This window comes from Ammospiza nelsoni, chromosome 34 (assembly GCF_027579445.1).
Source record: "Ammospiza nelsoni isolate bAmmNel1 chromosome 34, bAmmNel1.pri, whole genome shotgun sequence".
In the NCBI taxonomy this organism is placed as follows: Eukaryota; Metazoa; Chordata; class Aves; order Passeriformes; family Passerellidae; genus Ammospiza; species Ammospiza nelsoni.
Genome location: NC_080666.1, coordinates 2,187,987 through 2,209,925, shown reverse-complemented (window position 1 = coordinate 2,209,925; position 21,939 = coordinate 2,187,987).

Genomic DNA, 21,939 nt, shown 5'->3' with positions numbered 1-21,939 from the left:
GGCCAAAAACTGTGAAAAATTGGTTTAAAAAAAGGCCCAAAAATGGCCAAAAATGACCCAAAAATGACCCAAAAATGACCCAAAATGACCCTGAGTGACCAATGGGTGACCAGTGACCCAAAAATGGTGAAAAAATGGGTCAAAAACCGAGAAAAAATGGGCAAAAATGACCCAAAAATGACCTTGAGTGACCCATGGCCAAAAACTGTGAAAAAATGGAAAAAAAAGGCCCAAAAATGGCCAAAAATGACCCAAAATGGCCCCTGAGTGACCACTGAGTGACCAATGGCCAAAAACTGTGAAAAAACGGTTAAAAAAAGGCCCAAAAATGGCAAAAAAATGACCCAAAAATGGCACAAAAATGACCCAGAGTGACCAATGAGTGACCAATGGCCAAAAACTGAGAAAAAATGGTTAAAAAAAGGCCCAAAAATGGCCCAAAAATGACCCAAAATGACCCCTGAGTGACCAATGAGTGACCAGTGAGTGACCAATGGTCAAAAACTGAGAAAAAATGGGGAAAAAAACGGCCCAAAAATGGCCAAAAATGACCCAAAAATGACCCCAAAATGACCCAAAAATGACCCTGAGTGACCAATGGCCAAAAACTGGGAAAAATTGGTTTAAAAAGGCCCAAAAATGGCCAAAAATGACCCAAAAATGACCCCAAAATGACCCAAAAATGACCCTGAGTGACCAATGGGTGACCAGTGACCCAAAAATGGTGAAAAATGGGCCGAAAACTGAGAAAAAAACGGGCAAAAATGACCCAAAAATGGCACAAAAATGACCCAGAGTGACCAATGAGTGACCAATGGCCAAAAACTGAGAAAAAATGGTTAAAAAATGGCCCAAAAATGGCCCAAAAAATGGCCAAAAATGACCCAAAATGACCCAGAGTGACCAATGAGTGACCAGTGAGTGACCAATGGTCAAAAACTGGGAAAAAATGGAAAATAAACGGCCCAAAAATGGCCAAAAATGACCCAAAAATGACCCAAAATGATCCTGAGTGACCAATGGGTGACCAATGGCCCAAAAATGGGAAAAAATGGCCAAAAAAGGGCAAAAAAATGGCACCAAATGGCCCAAAAATGACCCAAAATGACCCAAAATGGCCCCTGAGTGACCAATGGGTGACCAATGGCCAAAAACTGTGAAAAAATTCATAAAAAACGGCCCAAAAATGGCCCAAAATGACCCAAAAATGACCCTGAGTGATCACTGACCTCTGAGTGACCAATGGCCAAAAACTGTGAAAAAATTTTTAAAAAATGGCCCAAAAATGGCCCAAAATGACCCTGAGTGACCAAGGATGACCACTGACCTAAAAGTGGCCAAAAAAGCGGCAAAAAAATGGGGAAAAAACGGCCCAAAAATGGCCAAAAATGACCCTGAGTGACCACTGAGTGACCAATGGCCAAAAAAATGATGAAAAATGGTGAAAAACGGCCCCAAAATTGGGGAAAAAACGGCCCAAAAATGACCCTGAGTGACCAATGAGTGACCACTGACCGTGAGTGACCGATGGCCAAAAAATGGTGAAAAAATGGCCAAAAAATGGCCCTGAGTGACCAATGAGTGACCACTGACCCAAAAATGGTGGAAAATGGGCCGAAAACTGAGAAAAAAACGGCCCAAAAAAGGCCAAAAAATGACCCAAAAATGATCCTGAGTGACCAATGGCCAAAAACTGAGAAAAAATGGGAAAAAAAGGCCCAAAAATGGCCAAAAATAACCCAAAAATGACCCAAAATGATCCTGAGTGACCAATGGGTGACCAATGGCCCAAAAATGGGGAAAAACAGCCAAAAAAGGGCAAAAAATGGCACCAAATGGCCCAAAAATGACCCCAAAATGACCCAAAAATGATCTTGAGTGACCAATGGCCAAGAACTGTGAAAAAATGGTTAAAAAACGGCCCAAAAATGGCAAAAAATGACCCAAAAATGACCCTGAGTGACCAATGAGTGACCACTGACCGTGAGTGACCGATGGCCAAAAAATGGTGAAAAAGTGGCCAAAAAATGGCCCAAAATTGACCCAAAATGGCCCAAAAATGACCCTGAGTGACCAATGAGTGACCACTGACCCAAAATGACCCAAAAATGACAAAAAAATTCCCCAAATTGGCCCCAAAATGGCCCCAAAAATGACCCTGAGTGACCAGAGATCCAAAATGGCCCAAAAATGGCCCAAAAATGACCCAAAAATGACCCAAAAATGACCCTGAGTGACCAATGAGTGACCACTGATCCAAAAATGGTGAAAAATGGGCCGAAAACTGAGAAAAAAACGGCCCAAAAAAGGCCAAAAAATGACCCAAAAATGATCCTGAGTGACCAATGGCCAAAAACTGGGAAAAAATGGAAAATAAACGGCCCAAAAATGGCCAAAAATGACCCAAAAATGACCCAAAATGACCCTGAGTGACCAATGAGTGACCAGTGACCCAAAAATGGTGAAAAATGGGCCGAAAACCGAGAAAAAATGGGCAAAAATGACCCAAAAATGACCTTGAGTGACCCATGGCCAAAAACTGTGAAAAAATGGAAAAAAAAGGCCCAAAAATGGCCAAAAATGACCCAAAATGGCCCCTGAGTGACCACTGAGTGACCAATGGCCAAAAACTGTGAAAAAACGGTTAAAAAAAGGCCCAAAAATGGCCAAAAATGACCCAAAATTGACCCAAAAATGACCCTGAGTGACCAATGGGTGACCAGTGACCCAAAAATGGTGAAAAATGGGCCGAAAACTGAGAAAAAAACGGGCAAAAACGACCCAAAAATGGCACAAAAATGACCCTGAGTGACCAATGGCCAAAAACTGTGAAAAAATGGTTAAAAAATGGCCCAAAAATGACCCAAAAATGGCCCAAAAATGACCCAAAAATGGCCCAAAAATGACCCAAAAATGACCCAAAAATGAACCAAAAATGGCCCAAACTCACCTGGAGTGGCCAATGAGCGACCACCAGCCCAAAGTGACCCGAAAATGACTCAAAATCGCCAAAAATTGGCCCAAAAATGGTACGAAAATGACCCAGAAGTGACCTCTAAGTGACCTTGCGTGACCCCAGGTGACCCCCGAGTGACCCCTGTGTGACCTTTGACCCCCAGGAGCCCCTGGAGCTGCCCCGGCGCCGCCGCCCGAGGGAGCTGCTGGACACGGCCTGCACCGGTGGCACCCAAAAACCCCCAAATCACCCCAAAATCCACCCCAAAAATGCCCCAAAATCACCCCAAAATCGTCCCAAAAATCACCCCAAAAATACCCCAAAGTCACCCCAAAAATCACCCCAAAAATGCCACAAAATCACCCCAAAATCGTCCCAAAATCGCCCCAAAAATGCACCAAAATCACCCAAAAAATGCCCCAAAATCCACCCCAAAAATGCACCAAAATCCACCCCAAAATCACCCCAAAAATGCCCCAAAAATACCCCAAAAATTACCCCAAGATCACCCCAAAAATGCCTCAATCTTCACCCCAAAATCCACCCCTAAAATGTCCCAAAATTCACCCCAAGATCACCCCAAAATTCACCTCAAAAATACCCTAAAATTACCCCAAGATCACCCCAAAAATGCCCCAGATTTACCCCAAAATCACCCCAAAATTCACCCCAGAAATGCCCCAGAATCGACCCCAAATATACCCCAAAATTACCCTAAAACCACCCCAAAAATCCCCCAAAATCTGCCCCAAAACCTCCCAAATTTACCCCAAAATGTGTCGCAAATTTATCCCTAAATTCCCTAAATTTTACCCCAAAATTTACCCCAAAACCCCTCAAATTTACCCCAAAACTTAGCCCAAAATTTACCCCCAAACCCCCAAATTTACCCCAAAAAGTGTCACAACTTTATCCCTAAATTCCCTAAAATTTACCCCAAAAAACCCCAAATTTACCCCCAAATTTACCCCAAAATCTCCCCCCTAAACCTCCAAATTTACCCCAAAATGTGTCGCAAATTTATTCCTAAATTCCCTAAAATTTACCCCAAAAACCCCCAGATTTACCCCAAAATTTACCCCAAAAACCCTCAAATTTCCCCCAAAATTTACCCCGAAATTTACCCCAAAATCTGGCCCAAAAACCCCAACATTTATCTCAAATTTCCCCCAAGAAACCCCAAATTTTCCCCCAATTTTACCCCCAATTTTCCCAAATTTTACCCCAAAATCCCCAAATTTTTCCTCCAATTTTACCCCAAAATTTCCCCAAAAACCTCTAAATTTTCCCCCAATTTTCCCCCAAAACCCCTCAAATTTTCCCCCAATTTTACCCCAAAAACCCTCCAATTTCCCCCAATTTTCCCCCAAAATTTCCCAAATTTTACCCCAAAATCCCCCAAATTTTCCCCCAATTTTACCCCAAAATCTGCCCCAAAAAAACCCAAAATTTACCTCAAATTTTACCCCAAAATCCCCCAAACTTTACCCCAATTTTACCCCAAAATCTGCCCCAAAAAAACCCAAAATTTACCTCAAATTTTACCCCAAAAACCCCCAAATTTTCCCCCAAAATTTTCCAGAATTTTACCCCAAACTTCCCCCAATTTTCCCCCAAAATTTCCCAAATTTTACCCCCAAATTTCCCAAATTTTACCCCAAAATCCCCAAATTTTTCCTCCAATTTTACCCCCAAATTTCCCAAATTTTCCCCCAAAAACCTCTAAATTTTCCCCCAATTTTCCCCCAAAACCCCTCAAATTTTCCCCCAATTTTACCCCAAAAACCCTCCAATTTCCCCCAATTTTCCCCCAAAATTTCCCAAATTTTACCCCAAAATCCCCCAAACTTTCCCCCAATTTTACCCCAAAATCTGCCCCAAAAAACCCCAAAATTTACCTCAAATTTTACCCCAAAAACCCCCAAATTTTCCCCCAAAATTTTCCAGAATTTTACCCCAAACTTCCCCCAATTTTCCCCCAAAATTTCCCAAATTTTCCCCCAAATTTCCCAAATTTTACCCCAAAATCCCCAAATTTTTCCTCCAATTTTACCCCAAAATTTCCCAAATTTTCCCCCAAAAACCTCTAAATTTTCCCCCAATTTTCCCCCAAAACCCCTCAAATTTTCCCCCAATTTTACCCCAAAAACCCTCCAATTTCCCCCAATTTTCCCCCAAAATTTCCCAAATTTTACCCCAAAATCCCCCAAACTTTCCCCCAATTTTACCCCAAAATCTGCCCCAAAAAACCCAAAATTTACCTCAAATTTTACCCCAAAATCCCCCAAACTTTCCCCCAATTTTACCCCAAAATCTGCCCCAAAAAAAAACAAAATTTACCTCAAATTTTACCCCAAAAACCCCCAAATTTTCCCCCAAAATTTTCCAGAATTTTACCCCAAACTTCCCCCAATTTTCCCCCAAAATTTCCCAAATTTTCCCCCAAAATTTCCCAAATTTTACCCCAAAAACCCCCAAACTTTCCTCCAATTTTACCCCAAAATTTCCCAAATTTTCCCCCAAACCCCTCAAACTTTGCCCCAAGTTTACCCCAAAAACCCCCAATTTTTCCCCCAATTTTCCCCCAAAAACCCTCCAATTTCCCCCAAAATTTCCCAAATTTTACCCCAATATCCCCCAAACTTTCCCCCAATTTTACCCCCAAATTTCCCAAACTTTACCCCCAAATCCCCAAATTTTTCCCCAATTTTACCCCAAAATTTCCCAAATTTTACCCCAAAATTTCCCCCAATTTTCCCCCCAAATTTTCCGGAATTTCCGGGAATTTTCGGGGATTTTCTGACCCCGCCCCTTTTCCAGGGCCCCTCCCCCCTCCCCTGCAGCTCCTTTGGGCTCTCTGTGCCCGGCCCCGCCCCCGGCCACGCCCACCCGAGGAGGAGGAGCCAATCACGGAGCTGCCCAGCGAGGTGGAGGTGGGAAATTCCTCAAATTCCAAAATTCCCAAAATTCCCAAAATTCCTGAGGCCAAAAATCCCAAAATTCCAAATCCCAAAATTCCCCAAATCCCAAAAACTCCAAAATTCCCAAATTCCCAAAATTCCTGAATTTCTGAGCCCAGAAAATCCCGAAATCCCAAATCCCAAAATTCACAAATCCCCAAATTCCCGAAATTCCTGAGGCCAAAAATCACAAATTCTCAAAAATTCTCAAATTCCCAAAATTCCTGAATTTCTGAGCCCAAAAAATCCCAAAATCCCAAATCCCAAAATTCCCCAAATCCCAAAAACTCCAAAATTCCCAAATTCCCAAAATTCCCGAAATTCCTGAGCCCAAAAAATCCCAAAATCCCAAATCCCAAAATTCCCAAAATTCCTGAATTTCTGAGTCCAAAAATCCCGAAATCCCAAATCCCAAAATTCCAAAATTCCCAAAATTCCTGAGCCCAAAAAGGCCAAAATCTCAAAATTCCTGAATTTCTTGAGCCCAAAAATCCCAAAATCCCAAATCCCAAAATTCTCAAATTCCCAAAATTCCTGAATTTCCTGAGCGCAAAAATCCCAAATTCTCAGAAATTCTCAAATTCCCAAAATTCCTGAATTTCTGAGCCCAAAAAATCCCAAAATCCCAAATCCCAAAATTCCTTAGCCCAAAAAATCCCCAAATCCCAAAATTCTAAAATTCCCAAATTCCCGAAATTCCTGAATTTCTGAGCCCAAAAATCCCAAAATCCCAGAGTCTCAAATTCCAAAAATTCCTGAATTTCTGAGCCCAAAAATTCCAAAACCCCAAAATCCCAAAATTCCCAAAATTCCTGAATTTCTGAGCCAAAAAATCCCAAATTCTCAAAATTCTCAAATTCCCAAAATTCCTGAATTTCTGAGCCCAAAAATCCCAAAATCCCAAATCCCGAAATTCCCAAATTCCCAAAATTCCTGAGCCCAAAAAGGCCAAAATCCCAAAATTCCTGAATTTCTTGAGCCCAGAAAATCCCGAAATCCCAAATCCCAAAATTCACAAATCCCCAAATTCCCGAAATTCCTGAGGCCAAAAATCACAAATTCTCAAAAATTCTCAAATTCCCAAAATTCCTGAATTTCTGAGCCCAAAAAATCCCAAAATCCCAAATCCCAAAATTCCCAAAATTCCTGAGCCAAAAAATCCCAAAATCCCAAATCCCAAAATTCCTGAATTTCCTGAGCCCAAAAATCCCAAAATCCCAGAGTCTCAAATTCCAAAAATTCCTGAATTTCTGAGCCCAAAAATTCCAAAACCCCAAAATCCCAAAATTCCCAAAATTCCTGAATTTCTGAGCCCAAAAAATCCCAAAATCCCAAATCCCAAAATTCCCCAAATCCCAAAAACTCCAAAATTCCCAAATTCCCAAAATTCCCGAAATTCCTGAGCCCAAAAAATCCCAAAATCCCAAATCCCAAAATTCCCAAAATTCCTGAATTTCTGAGTCCAAAAATCCCGAAATCCCAAATCCCAAAATTCCAAAATTCCCAAAATTCCTGAGCCCAAAAAGGCCAAAATCCCAAAATTCCTGAATTTCTTGAGCCCAAAAATCCCAAAATCCCAAATCCCAAAATTCTCAAATTCCCAAAATTCCTGAATTTCCTGAGCGCAAAAATCCCAAATTCTCAAAAATTCCCAAATTCCCAAAATTCCTGAATTTCTGAGCCCAAAAAATCTTGAAATCCCAAATCCCAAAATTCCCAAAATTCCTGAAATCCTGAGCCCAAAAATGCCAAAATCTCAAATTCCCCAAAATTCCCAAATTCCCAAAATTCCTGAATTTCCTGAGCCCAAAAATCCCAAAATCCCAAATCCCAAAATTCCCGAATTTCTGAGCCCCAAAATCCCAAATTCTCAGAAATTCTCAAATTCCCAAAATTCCTGAATTTTCTGAGCCAAAAAATCCCAAATCCCAAAATTCCCAAATTCTCAAAATTCCTGAATTTCTGAGGCCAAAAATCCCAAAATCCCAAATTCTCAGAAATTCTAAAATTCCCAAAATTCCTGAATTTCCTGAGCCCAAAAATCCCAAACCCCAAAATACCAAAATTCCCAAAATTCCTGAGCCCAAAAATGCCAAAATCCCAAAATTCCAAAATTCCCAAATTCCCAAAATTCCTGAATTTCTGAGCCCAAAAAATCCCAAAATCCCAAATCCCAAAATTCCCAAAATTCCTGAATTCATGAGCCCAAAAATCCCAAATTCTCAGAAATTCTCAAATTCCCAAAATTCCTGAATTTCTGAGCCAAAAATCTCAAATTCCTAAAATTCCCAAATTCCTGAAATTCCCAAATTTCTGAGCCCAAAAATCCCAAAATCCCAAAATTCCCAAATCCAAAAACTCCCAAATTCTCAAAAATTCCCAAACCCCAAAATACCAAAATTCCCAAAATTCCTGAGCCCAAAAATGCCAAAATCCCAAAATTCCAAAATTCCCAAATTACCAAAATTCCTGAATTTCTGAGCCCAAAAATGCCAAAATCCCAAATCCCAAAATTCCCAAAATTCCTGAATTCATGAGCCCAAAAATCCCAAATTCTCAGAAATTCTCAAATTCCCAAAATTCCTGAATTTCTGAGCCAAAAATCTCAAATTCCTAAAATTCCCAAATTCCTGAAATTCCCAAATTCCTGAAATTCCCAAATTTCTGAGCCCAAAAATCCCAAAATCCCAAAATTCCCAAATCCAAAAACTCCCAAATTCTCAAAAATTCCCAAATTCCCAAAATTCTTGAATTTCTGAGCCCAAAAAATCCCAAAATCCCAAATTCCAAAATTCCCAAATTTCCAAAATTCCTGAGCCCAAAATTCCCAAATTCCCAAAATTTCTGAAATCCCCCAAATTCCCGAATTTCCTGAGCCCAAAAATCCCAAATATTCCAAATTTTTGCCCCAAATTTTCCAATTTTTTCCCGAATTTTTGGGATTTTGCCCCAAATTTCTCCGCCAGGTCCTGCGGGAGGCGCTGGAGCCGAGCCTGCCCCCCCCCAGCTCCGGTAAGGAAATTTTGAGGAAAAATTTTAAAATTTTGGGAAAATTTTGGGAAAATTTTGGGAAAATTTGGAATTTTGGGGGAAATTTTGAAAATTTTAAGAATTTTTTGGGTAATTTTTTTAGAAGTTTTTAATAACATTTAATTTATTTAAATTTAGGAAATTTTTGTAGTTTTTTGTTACATTTTTTGGTGAACAAATTTTGGGGAACATTTAAAAAATTTTGGGGAAAATTTGAGAAAATTTGGAATTTTTGGGGAAATTTGGGGAATTTTAAAGGAAATTTTGGGGATTTTAAAAAAAATTTTTAATAAAATTTAGGAAATTTTTGTAGTTTTTGGTGCCTTTTTTTGGTGAACAAAATTTGGGGAACATTTTAAAAATTTGGGGGAAATTTGGGGAAAATTTGGAAATTTTGGGGAAATTTGGGGAATTTTAAAGAAAGCTTTGGGAAAATTAAAAACAATTTTTTTATAAAATTTAAGAAATTTTTTGGTAGTTTTTTGTGACATTTTTTGGTGAGCAAATTTTGGGGAACATTTAAAAAATTTTGGGGAAATTTGGCCAAAATTTGGAATTTTGGGGGAAATTTTGCAAACTTTAAAGGAAATTTTAGGAGAATTTTTCATTTTTTTTGTAGCTTTTTAAAAAATTTAGGAAATTTTTGTAGTTTTTTGTGACATTTTTTGGCGAGCAAATTTTGGGGAAAAATTTGAAAATTAGGGAAAAATCTAAAATTTCTGGCGAAATTTTTGCCACTTTTGGGGAAATTTTGAGAATTTAAAAAAAAATTCGGAAAAATTTTTGTGGTTTTTTTTGAAATTTTTTATTTAACTTAGGAAATGTTTGTAGTTTTTTGTGACATTTCTCAGTGAGCAAATTTTGGGGAAAAAATATAAAATTTTGGAAAATTTGGGCAAAATTTGGAATTTCTGGGAAAATTTTGGGGAATTTTTAAGGAAATTTTTCAGAAATTTTTGATTTTTTAAAAAATTCTTTATGAAATTTGGGACATTTTTGTAGTTTTTGAGAATTTTTTTTAAATTTGAAGGGGAAAGAGGAACTTTTGAGGATTTTTGGGAGAATTTATGGAAAATGGAAATTTTTGGGTAAAATTTGGGAAATTTTCAGGAATTTTGGGAAAATTTGGGGTTAAATTTGGGGGATTCTGAGGATTTTTTTTTATTTTTAGGAATATTTGGGGATTAAAAATATTGGGAATTTTTGCAACAATGTTGGAATTTTCAGGGGAAAATTTAAAATTTTTGGAGATTTTTCTTGCAATTTCGGACGAAATTTGGGAAAAATTTTTGTGTTTTGGGTTCTTTCAATTTTTGTGGTAAAATTTTGAGATTTTTTTTAAAAATAGGGGAAAACAAAAAAATTTTTGACTTTTTTTCTATTTTTTGTGTTTGAAAAGTTTATTTTATCATTTTTTGGAAATTTTAGAAAAATTTTGGGGATATTTTGGTTATCTGAATTTTTTTTTTTTGTTTTAGTGGAATTTATTTTGGAAATTTTTAAAGAAAAAGTATGAAATTTGAACAAATTTATGAATTTCAAAGCAAACTTAAGGTTTTTCAAGAAAATTTAGAATTTTGTGGAAATTTTATAAAAAATAAATCGCAATTTGGACATAATTTGGTTATTTAGGTAAAAAGTGAGATTTTTATAGGGAGAAATTTTGGGGAAAATTTGGGAAATTTTGGAATTTTTTGAGGAAATTGGGAAATTTTAGGGAAGATTTGGGGATTTGGGTTAAAATTTGGGGATTTTAATTGAAATTTTGTGAATTTTGTCGCTGATTTTTCCCCTCCCCCCCCCCAGAGATTTCCCTGGAGCCGCTGGAGGAGGAGCCGAGGTGGGGGCGTGGCCTAACCCAGGAATGGGCGTGGCCAAACCCGGAAGTGCCTGAAAATCACCCTAAAATTATCCAAATTAAACCGGAAGAGGAATTTGGGGCGCGAAATATGAAAAATTCCAAAAAATCGCTGAAAATTTGGGAAAATTTTGTCGATTTTTGGTTAAATTTTGAAGAAAATGTGAAAAAAATCCGGCACAAAATGGCGGCCGGAAGCTGCCACATAACCCGGAAGTGGGCGGGGCTTAAACAGGAAGTTCTGGGGACTCACAAAATTATAAGATTAAGCAAAAAACACGAATAAAATTGGCAAAATTTTTGAAATTTTGGTAAAATTTCGGCGATTTTTGGTGGAATTTTTAAGAAAATGTGAAAGAAATCCGGCACAAAATGGCGGCCGGAAGCTGCCACAGAACCCGGAAGTGGGCGGGGCTTAACCAGGAAGTGCTTGGAATTCTCAAAATGGTGAAGTTTGGACCAAAAAAGGGAGGAAATTGTAGAAAATCGCCAAAATGTTTGAAATTTTTGGGAAAATTGGGGAAAATTTGGGAAAATTTTAGTTAAATTTGAAAGAAAATGTGAAAGAAATCCGGGACAAAATGGCGGCCGGAAGCTGCCACAGGGACCGGAAGTGGGTGGGGCCCCAACAGGAAGTGATTAAAAATAATTTTTAAGTGTTGAGGATTTTAGAAGGAGTGGAATTAGAAGCAGGATTGGGTTAAAAATGGAGGAAAAATAAAAAAAATTCAAAATTGTCAAAGTTTTGGGGAAATTTGGGCGATTTTTCTTGAAAATTTCAAGAAAAATTGAAAAAATCTTTGACAAAATGGCGGCCACAACAACCAAAAGTGGGCGGGGCCTAAGCGTTAGATTATTTAAATTTTTTTAGTGTTGGATTGGAAATCCAATTTAGGACAAAATTAGGATTAAAAGTGGAGAAAAATTCCAAAAAATTCAAAATTTGGGGGAAATTTTGACTCTTTTGGGACAAATTTAAAATAAGAGAAAGAAGCTGGGACAAAATGGCGGCCGCAGGAACCGGAAGTGGGCGTGGCCTTACGAGACGGGATCGGAAATGGAATTAGAGGGAAAATTGGGGTTAAATGTGGTTGAAAATTCCATAAAATTCAAAATTTGGGGGAAATTTTGACAAATTTGGGACAAATTTTAAAAGCAGAGTGAAAAAAAATCCGAGACAAAATGGCGGCCACAGGAACCGGAAGTGGGCGTGGCCTTACGAGACGGGACCGGAAATGGAATTAGAGGGAAAATTGGGGTTAAATGTGGTGGAAAATTCCATAAAATTCAAAATTTGGGGGAAATTTTGACAAATTTGGGACAAATTTTAAAAGCAGAGTGAAAAAAAATCCGAGACAAAATGGCGGCCGGAAGTGGGTGGGGCATAAACAGGAAGTGGGTTATAAAACCAGGGGAAAAAAAAATTAAAAAAGAAAAAATATTGGGAATAATGTTGAAAGTGGGGGGAGCTAAACCCGGAAGTGACGTCATTTAAAGGGACAGCGACACGAATTTCAATGGGAGGTATGGTTTTAAGAAGGGGGCGTGGTTTTGGGGAAGGGGGCGTGGCCTAACGTTGTGACTCCTCCCACAGCATCCCCCCACTTCCGGCTCCGCCCCCCGAGCTTCTCCCGGAGCTTCCGGAGGCTCCGCCCATCGACCTCAGGAGGTGGGGCCGGAACCTTCCGGAATTTTGGGGAATTTTTGGGAAATTTTTCGTATTTTTGGGAAAATTTTGGTGATTTTTAAAAATTTTTACAACGATTTGGGGCAAATTTTAGGAATTTTGGGTAATTTCTTTATTTAAAATTTTATTTTTATTTATTTATTTTGGATTTTTTTTTTTTTTATTTTAAGAATTTTTTCGGGCCAGAGCGGGAAAATTTTGGGGTATTTTTCGAAACAATTTATGAAAATTTTTGGTTTTATTTTTATTTTTAAGGGTAATTTTTCAAAGGGAATTTTTTTACTTTTAAAGGGAAAATTTTGAAGGTTTTAGGGGAAATTTCGGGGAATTTTTTAAAAGGGTTTTTTTTTTCTGCTCTTTTTGAAAACATGGGGAATTTCTTTCTAATTTTTCTCAATTTTTTGATTTTTGCGTGGAAATTCCTGGTTTTTTTTTTTTTAATAATGGGTAATTTTTGGGAATTACTGGAATTGATGTCAGATTTTTTGCAAGCTTTTCAAGTTTTTTGCTAGCTTTATGAATTTTTGACCTATTTGAGGAAAAAATTTGAATTTTTTTGGGTGTTTAGCGAATTTTTTTTTTAATTTTCTTTTTTATTTTTTTGCATTTTCTTTTTGATTTTTTTTGAAAGTTCTGAAATTTTTCAGTGTATTTTCAGGAATTTTCAAATTGTTTCAAAATTATAAGTGAAATCTTTGTGTGTTTTTAGATTTTTTGGGGATTTGGGGATGGGTTTCTTTTTTTCAAAATTTTCAGGTTTTTTTTTTAAATTTCTGGGAAGGTTTGGAAATTATGGGAAATTTTGGGAGGATTTTTATTTTTAATTCTTAAAATTTTGAATAATTTAAAAAGTATTTCTTTATTTATTAAATACCTGTGTTGTAAAGATTTACCCAGAAATTTTTTCTTAGAAAATTTTCCACAATTTTTTTAAATGAAATTTTCAGAACAGTTTTTAGAACTTGTTCGGTTTTTAACGATTGTTTTTTGTAATTTTGCCATTAATTATTTTAATTAATTCTTTTCCTGTTCCCCTCCCCCTCCCAGGCTGATCCTGGACCACGCCCAAGCCCCGGAGGGGGCGGAGCTTGGCGCCATCTTGGGCCCGGATTGGCCACGCCCACGAGTGGCTCAGGCCTTTGCTCTCTGCCTGGGTGAGCTTTGGCCACGCCCCTTTTCCTTTAGCCACGCCCATTTAAAGCCCCTCCCATTAAACTACCATTTTTGGCCACTCCGTTAAAACCCCGCCCACTCTAAGCCCCGCCCCAAATTTTGCATAATTGAGTCCCCACCCACTTTTAACTGATTTCCCTTAAGTCCCGCCCACTTTATCTTAACCCTTTTAGGCCCCACCCACTGAAGGCCACACCCACTCAAGCCCCGCCCATTTTCTCATTTCCGATTTAGCCCCACCCCCTTTCAACACTTCCCCCTTAAGCCCCGCCCTATTTTCTCTGAGCCACGCCCACTTTTTTCATAAAATGTAAGCCCCACCCACTTTAAGGCCTACCCCGAAATTCCATTTATTAAAGCTCCGCCCACTCAAGCCCCGCCCATTTCCTCATTCTTATTTTAGCCCCGCCCACTTTTACTTCTTCCCTTTTTAAGCCCCACCCTCTTGCGGTTAAGCCACGCCCACTCTCTTGAAGCCACACCCACTTTAATCCCCTTCTCTTTACCCTGTTGCCGTTTTAGCCCCACCCACTTTAAGCCCCGCCCTTTTTAAGCCCCGCCCCAAATTCCTCCGAGTTTAAGTCCCACCCACCTTTAACCTATTCTCTTTAAGCCCCGCCCACTTTATTTCACATTCAAGCCCCACCCAATTGAAGCCCCACCCACTTTTCCAATACCATTTAAGCCCCGCCCACTTTAAGGCACACCCACTTAATTGCATATTTTCAAAGCTCCACCCACTCAAGCCCCGCCCATTTCCTTATTTCTGTTTTAGCCCCACCCCTTTTAAGCCACGCCCAGTTCTTTTTAAACCACGCCCACTGAAAATATTCCCATTCATCCTTTACCATTTAAGCTCCTCCCCTTTAAGCCCCACCCACTTTTCACCCGTCCCACTTAAGCTCCACCCACTTAAACGCAATTGTAGCCCCACCCACTTTAAGCCCCTCCCACTTTTCCCCCTGAAGCCCCTCCCACTTAACCCCACCCACCCAAGCCCCTCCCATTTCCCAGCCCTGCTCCTCTAAGCTCCACCCCCCTAACCCTTAGCCACGCCCACTTTGACCACGCCCATTTTAACCCTTCCCTCTTTACCTTTCAATCCCGCCCACTTTAAGCCCCGCCCACTTTTAAAATTCCCATTAAGCCCCTCCCACTTTAAGCCACGCCCATTCCCCTTTTTTATGTCAGCCCCGCCCATTTTCAATTCTTCCCCTTTAAACCACGCCCACTTTTCCTAAACCACGCCCACTTCCATCCCCTCCCCTTACACCTTATTATTTGCTCCGCCCACTTTAAGCCCCGCCCACTTAATACCATCTGTTTCAGGCCCCACCCACCCAAGCCCCGCCCATTTCCCCATTCTTACTTTAGCCCCGCCCACTTTCAACCTTCCCCTTTAAGCCCCTCCCTCTTTAGGCCCCGCCCAAAATTCCTTTTAAGCCCCACCCACTTTCAAACCAATCCAGTTAAGCCCCGCCCACTTTATCCCCACCCACTCACTCCTTCCTCACTTAAGCCCCGCCCCCTTGAGCCCCACCCCTCCAAGCTCCGCCCCCTTTCCCCGTATTTGGCTCAAGCCCCGCCCCCGCAGAGCTCTGCGCCTCCCATTGGCTGAAGCTGGAGCAGCCCCGCCCCTACGGCCCCATCCGGATCAGGCTCCGCCCACGGCGCCAATAAGCCACGCCCACTTTACCATATATGGACTTGTCTCGCTTTTCTTGGGGATTTTGGGGGAAATTTTTTGAATTTTGGGGATTTTGGGCAATTTTGGGTGGAAAATTGGGAATTTCGGGGAAATTTTGGGGAATTTGAGTGAATTTTTTGATGACTCTTTGTGAGATTTGGTGGATTTTCATATTTCTCATTTTTCTTGGTTAAAATCTCGGAATTTTGGGGTTTTTTTGGCATTTCAGCGCATTTTGAAGAAATTCTCAGGTGAATTTTAAAAAATTCTGGGTGAAATTTAAGAATTTTTTGGAATTTTTTAGGAATTTTTTACAAACGTTTGAAGTTTCAGGGGAAAAATAAGAAATTTTGGTGAAAATTTGGGTTTTTAGAAGAATTTTCGCGTTTTTAGTGGGAATCTGCAGTTTTGGAATTTGGGGAATTTTTTTGGGGGCGGAAATGCGGAAATTTTGAGGAATGTGAGGTAGAAAATTGGGAATTCCGGGAAATTTTGAGGAGTTTTGGGGGATTTTTGGTCGAAATTTGCAAAGTTGTTGATTTTTTGGGGAATTTTAGAGGAATTTTTGGTTGAAATTTGGGAATTTCGGTGTTAAAAATTTGGGGTTTTTTGTGTTGAAATATTGCGAATTTTTGGAACAAATGTGGGGGATTTTTTAGGAATTTTTAGGAAATTTGGAGGAAATTTTGTGGGATTTTAAAAAAATGTAACAATTTTAAGAATTTTAATGTAAAATTTAAGAATTTTTGGGAAATTTCGGGGAAGCTTGAATGATTATTTTTGGCTTTTTAATTCTCAGGAATTTTGAAAATTTTTCCGCCATTTTTAGGTTAAATTCAGAATGTTTCAGGAATTTTGGAGAATTTTGGTAAAAATTCAGGTTTTGAGAAACTTTGTGTAGTTTTGGGGTCATTTTTAAGGAGTTTGTTAAGATTTGGAAAATTTGGGGTGAAAATAGGAATTTCAAAAAATTTCTGCGCAAATTTCAAAATTTTGGGTGAAATTTTGAGATTTCCTGTGGGATTTTCGTGAATTTTGAGGCAAAACTTTTGAATTTTTTGTTAATTTGGGCAGAATTTTAGGTAGAGTTCATTTTCCTTTAAAAGCAAAATATATTATAATTTTATGCAAATTTCATGCAAATTTTATGCAAATTTTGGGTGATTTGAAATAAATTTCCAACAGAATTTATTTTTGCGTTTTCGGGTGACTTTCCGGTATTCTTAAGCGAAATTCTGTAATTTTAAGGAAATCTTGAAGAAACTCATTAAAAATTAAAGAAATTTTAAAAAATTTTGTGGAAGTTTTGGAATTTTTAAGCCCCGCCCCACAAAGAACAAGCCACGCCCATTTTTGGGTCATTCTCCATTTTTATTGGCTGCCGATGACGTCACCCAACACCCGGCACAAGATGGCGGCGTGGGCGGGGTCCAGCGAGGCCACGCCCACCCGGAAGCGCCGGGGGTTGGCCCCGCCCACCTGACGGAGCAACTCAAGCAGCGATTGGCTGAGATCTGAGGGGGCGGAGCCAAAGGGCGTGAGGGGAACCGGAAGCGACGAAAAAAATCCAAAAAAAAAAGAAAAAAATGAGAAAAAGAAAATAAAAAAACCAAAAAAAATCCCTCAAAAATCCCCAAATTTCCCCAAAACTCAAAAAATTCCCCCACAAACCCCGAAAGTTTTCAATTTTTCCACCAAAATTCCTCGCAAAATTCTCGAATTTTACAAATTTTTTCCTCCAAGGTGCTCCCAAAGTCTCAAATTTTTTCCCTAAAAATTCCTTCGATTTGGGGATTTTGGGGTCTCAAATTTGGGGATTTTTGGGGTTTTTGGGGTCTCAAATTTGGGGATTTTTGGGGTTTTTCGGGGTTTAAATTTGGGGGATTTTGGGGTTTTTGGGGTCCCAAATTTGGGGTTCAAGGGGGGATTTTGGGGTTTAAATTTTGGGGATTTTTGGGGTTTTTGGGGTCTCAAATTTGGGGGATTTTGGGGGGTCCCGGGGAGGATTTGGGGGATCCCAAATTTTGGGGATTTTGGGGTCTCAAATTTGGGGGAATTTTGGAGTTTTGTGGTCCTGAATTTCGGAGATTTTTGGGGTTTTGGGGTCCCAAATTTGGGGATTTTTGGGGTTTTTGGGGTCTCAAATTTGGGGGATTTTGGGGGGTCCCAGGGTGGTTTTGGGGGATCCCAAATTTGGGGCATTTTGGGTTTTTGGGGGAGATTCCAAATTTGGAGATTTTGGAGTCCCAAAATTGGGGTTTAAGGGGGGATTTTGGGGTCCCAAATTTGGGGGATTTTGGGGTTTTTGGCTGCCAAATTTTGGGGATTTTGGGTCCCAAATTTGGGGATTTTGGGGTCCCAATTTTTGGGGATTTTGGGGGGGTCCCAAATTTGGGGGATTTTGGGGTTTTTGGGGTCTCAAATTTGGGGATTTTTGGGGTTTTGAGATCCCGATTTTGGGGATTTTTGGGGTTTTTCGGGGTCCCAATTTTGGGGATTTTTGGGGTTTTTTGGGGTTTAAATTTTGGGGATTTTTGGGGATTTTGGGGTCCCAATTTTTGGGGATTTTGGGGGGGTCCCAAATTTGGGGGATTTTGGGGTTTTTGGGGTCCCAATTTTGGGGATTTTTGGGTTTTTTGGGGATTAAATTTTTGGGATTTTTGGGGTTTTTGGGGTCTCAAATTTGGGGGAATTTTGGAGTTTTGTGGTCCTGAATTTCGGAGATTTTTGGGGTTTTGGGGTCTCAAATTTGGGGGATTTTGGGGTTTTTTGGGGTCCCAATTTTGGGGATTTTTGGGGTTTTTGGGGTCTCAAATTTGGGGATTTTGGGGGGTCCCGGGGAGGTTTTGAGGCATCCCAAATTTGGGGCATTTTGGGTTTTTGGGGGATTCCAAATTTGGAGATTTTGGAGTCCCAAAATTGGGGTTCAAGGGGGGATTTTGGGGTCCCAAATTTGGGGATTTTTGGGGTTTTTGGGCTGCCAAATTTTGGGGATTTTGGGTCCCAAATTTGGAGATTTTGGGGTCCCAATTTTTGGGGATTTTCGGGGGGTCCCAAATTTGGGGGATTTTGGGGTTTTTGGGGTCTCAAATTTGGGGATTTTTGGGGTTTTGAGATCCAAATTTTGGGGATTTTTGGGCTTTTTCGGGGTCCCAATTTTGGGGATTTTTGGGGTTTTTTGGGGTTTAAATTTTGGGGATTTTTGGGGATTTTGGGGTCCCAATTTTTGGGGATTTTGGGGTCCCAAATTTGGGGATTTTTGGGGTTTTGGGGTCCCAAAATTTGGGGATTTTTGGGTTTTTTGGGGTCCCAATTTTGGGGATTTTTGGGGTTTTTGGGGTCTCAAATTTGGGGATTTTTGGGGGTCCCGGGGTGGTTTTGGGGGATCCCAAATTTGGGGCATTTTGGGTTTTTGGGGGAGATTCCAAATTTGGAGATTTTGGGGTCCCAAAATTGGGGTTCAAGGGGGGATTTTGGGGTCCCAAATTTGGGGGATTTTGGGGTTTTTGGGCTGCCAAATTTTGGGGATTTTGGGTCCCAAATTTGGAAATTTTGGGGTCCCAATTTTTGGGGATTTTGGGGGGGTCCCAAATTTGGGGGATTTTGGGGTTTTTGGGGTCTCAAATTTGGGGATTTTTGGGGTTTTGAGATCCCGATTTTGGGGATTTTTGGGGTTTTTCGGGGTCCCAATTTTGGGGATTTTTGGGGTTTTTTGGGGTTTAAAATTTGGGGATTTTTGGGGATTTTGGGGTCCCAATTTTTGGGGATTTGGGGGGGGTCCCAAATTTGGGGGATTTTGGGGTTTTGGGGTCCCAAAATTTGGGGATTTTTGGGTTTTTTGGGATCCCAATTTTGGGGATTTTTGGGGTTTTTGGGGTCTCAAATTTTGGGGATTTTGGGGGGTCCCGGGGAGGATTTGGGGGATCCCAAATTTGGGGTTTTTGGGGTCTCAAATTTGGGGGAATTTTGGAGTTTTGTGGTCCTGAATTTTGGAGATTTTTGGGGTTTTGGGGTCCCAAATTTGGGGATTTTGGGGTTTTTTGGGGTCCCAATTTTGGGGATTTTTGGGGTTTTTTGGGGTCCCAATTTTGGGGATTTTTGGGGTTTTTGGGGTCTCAAATTTGGGGCATTTTGGGTTTTTGGGAGATTCCAAATTTGGAGATTTTGGGGTCCCAAAATTGGGGTTCAAGGGGGGATTTTGGGGTCCCAAATTTGGGGGATTTTGGGGTTTTTGGGCTGCCAAATTTTGGGGATTTTGGGTCTCAAATTTGGGGATTTTGGGGTCCCAATTTTTGGGGATTTTCGGGGGGTCCCAAATTTGGGGGATTTTGGGGTTTTTGGGGTCTCAAATTTGGGGATTTTTGGGGTTTTTCGGGGTTTAAATTTGGGGGATTTTGGGGTTTTTGGGGTCCCAAATTTGGGGTTCAAGGGGGGATTTTGGGGTTTAAATTTTGGGGATTTTTGGGGTTTTTGGGGTCTCAAATTTGGGGATTTTGGGGGGTCCCGGGGAGGATTTGGGGGATCCCAAATTTGGGGCATTTTGGGTTTTTGGGAGATTCCAAATTTGGAGATTTTGGGGTCCCAAAATTGGGGTTCAAGGGGGGATTTTGGGGTCCCAAATTTGGGGGATTTTGGGGTTTTTGGGTCCCAATTTTTGGGGATTTTGGGTCCCAAATTTGGAGATTTTGGGGTCCCAATTTTTGGGGATTTTCGGGGGGTCCCAAATTTGGGGGATTTTGGGGTTTTTGGGGTCTCAAATTTGGGGATTTTTGGGGTTTTGAGATCCCAATTTTGGGGATTTTTGGGGTTTTTCGGGGTCCCAATTTTGGGGATTTTTGGGGTTTTTTGGGGTTTAAATTTTGGGGATTTTTGGGTCCCAATTTTTGGGGATTTTGGGGGGGTCCCAAATTTGGGGATTTTGGGGTTTTTGGGGTCCCAATTTTGGGGATTTTTGGGTTTTTTGGGGTTTAAATTTTGGGGATTTTTGGGGTTTTTGGGGTCTCAAATTTGGGGGATTTTGGGGGGTCCCAGGGAGGATTTGGGGGATCCCAAATTTGGGGCATTTTGGGTTTTTGGGAGATTCCAAATTTGGAGATTTTGGGGTCGCAAAATTGGGGTTCAAGGGGGGATTTTGGGGTCCCAAATTTGGGGATTTTTGGGGTTTTTTGGGGTCCCAATTTTGGGGATTTTTGGGGTTTTTGGGGTCTCAAATTTGGGGCATTTTGGGTTTTTGGGAGATTCCAAATTTGGAGATTTTGGAGTCCCAAAATTGGGGTTTAAGGGGGGATTTTGGGGTCCCAAATTTGGGGGATTTTGGGGTTTTTGGCTGCCAAATTTTGGGGATTTTGGGTCCCAAATTTGGAGATTTTGGGGTGCCAATTTTTGGGGATTTTCGGGGGGTCCCAAATTTGGGGGATTTTGGGGTTTTTGGGGTCTCAAATTTGGGGATTTTTGGGGTTTTGAGATCCCGATTTTGGGGATTTTTGGGGTTTTTCGGGGTCCCAATTTTGGGGATTTTTGGGGTTTTTTGGGGTTTAAATTTTGGGGATTTTTGGGTCCCAATTTTTGGGGATTTTGGGGGGGTCCCAAATTTGGGGGATTTTGGGGTTTTGGGGGTCTCAATTTTCGGGATTTTTGGGGATTTTGGGATCCCAAATTTGGGGGATTTTGGGGTTTTTGGGGTATCAAATTTGGGGATTTTTGGGGTTTTGGGGGTCTCAGATTTGGGGGATTTTGGGGTCCCAATTTCGGGGAGTTTGGGGGTTTTGGGGTCCCAAATTTGGGGTTCAAGAAGAGGTTTTGGGATCCCAAATTTGGGGGATTTTGGGGTTTTGGGGGGTCCCAAAATTGGGGTTCAAGGGGGGATTTTGGGGTCTCAAATTTGGGGGATATTCGAGGGTTTGGTGTCCCAAATTTGCGGGACTTTGGGGTCCCAATTTCGGGGATTTTTGGGGTTTTGGGGTCCCAAATTTGGGGGATTTTGGGGTCCCGATTTTGGGGATTTTTGGGGTTTTGGAGTCTCAGATTTGGGGGATTTTGGGGTCTCAGATTTGGGGAACTTTGGGGTTTTGGGGTCCCAAATTTGGGGGATGTTTGGGGTTTGAGAGGGTCCCAATTTTGGGGAAGTTTGGGGGTTCAGGAGTCGCAAATTTGGGGAATTTTGGGGGGTCCAAAATTGGGGGAATTTTGGGGGATTTTGGGATCCAAAATTTGGGAGGTTTTGGGGGATTCCGGGGGGAATTGAAAGCCCCAAATTTGGAGGATTTGGGGGTTTCGGGGTCCCATATTTGGGGAATTCAGGGGGTCCCAGGCGGGTTTTTGGGGGGTTCCTAATTTTGGAGATTTTTGATGGTCATTGATGGTCACTGATGGCCATCGATGGCCATTGAAGCCCATGGAGTGACCGGTGGTGGCCGAGACCGCCGGCCATCCCCAGGACAGGGTGGCCGGAGCCTTTTCCAGCTGTTCCCGGCTGGTTCTGCGCCGTTTTCCAGCTGTTTCCAGAAGTTCTCCAGATGTTCTCCGGTACCGAACCCGCCGCGGCACAACATGGCGCCGCGCTCTTTGCCTCGGTATATCCCATCGTGC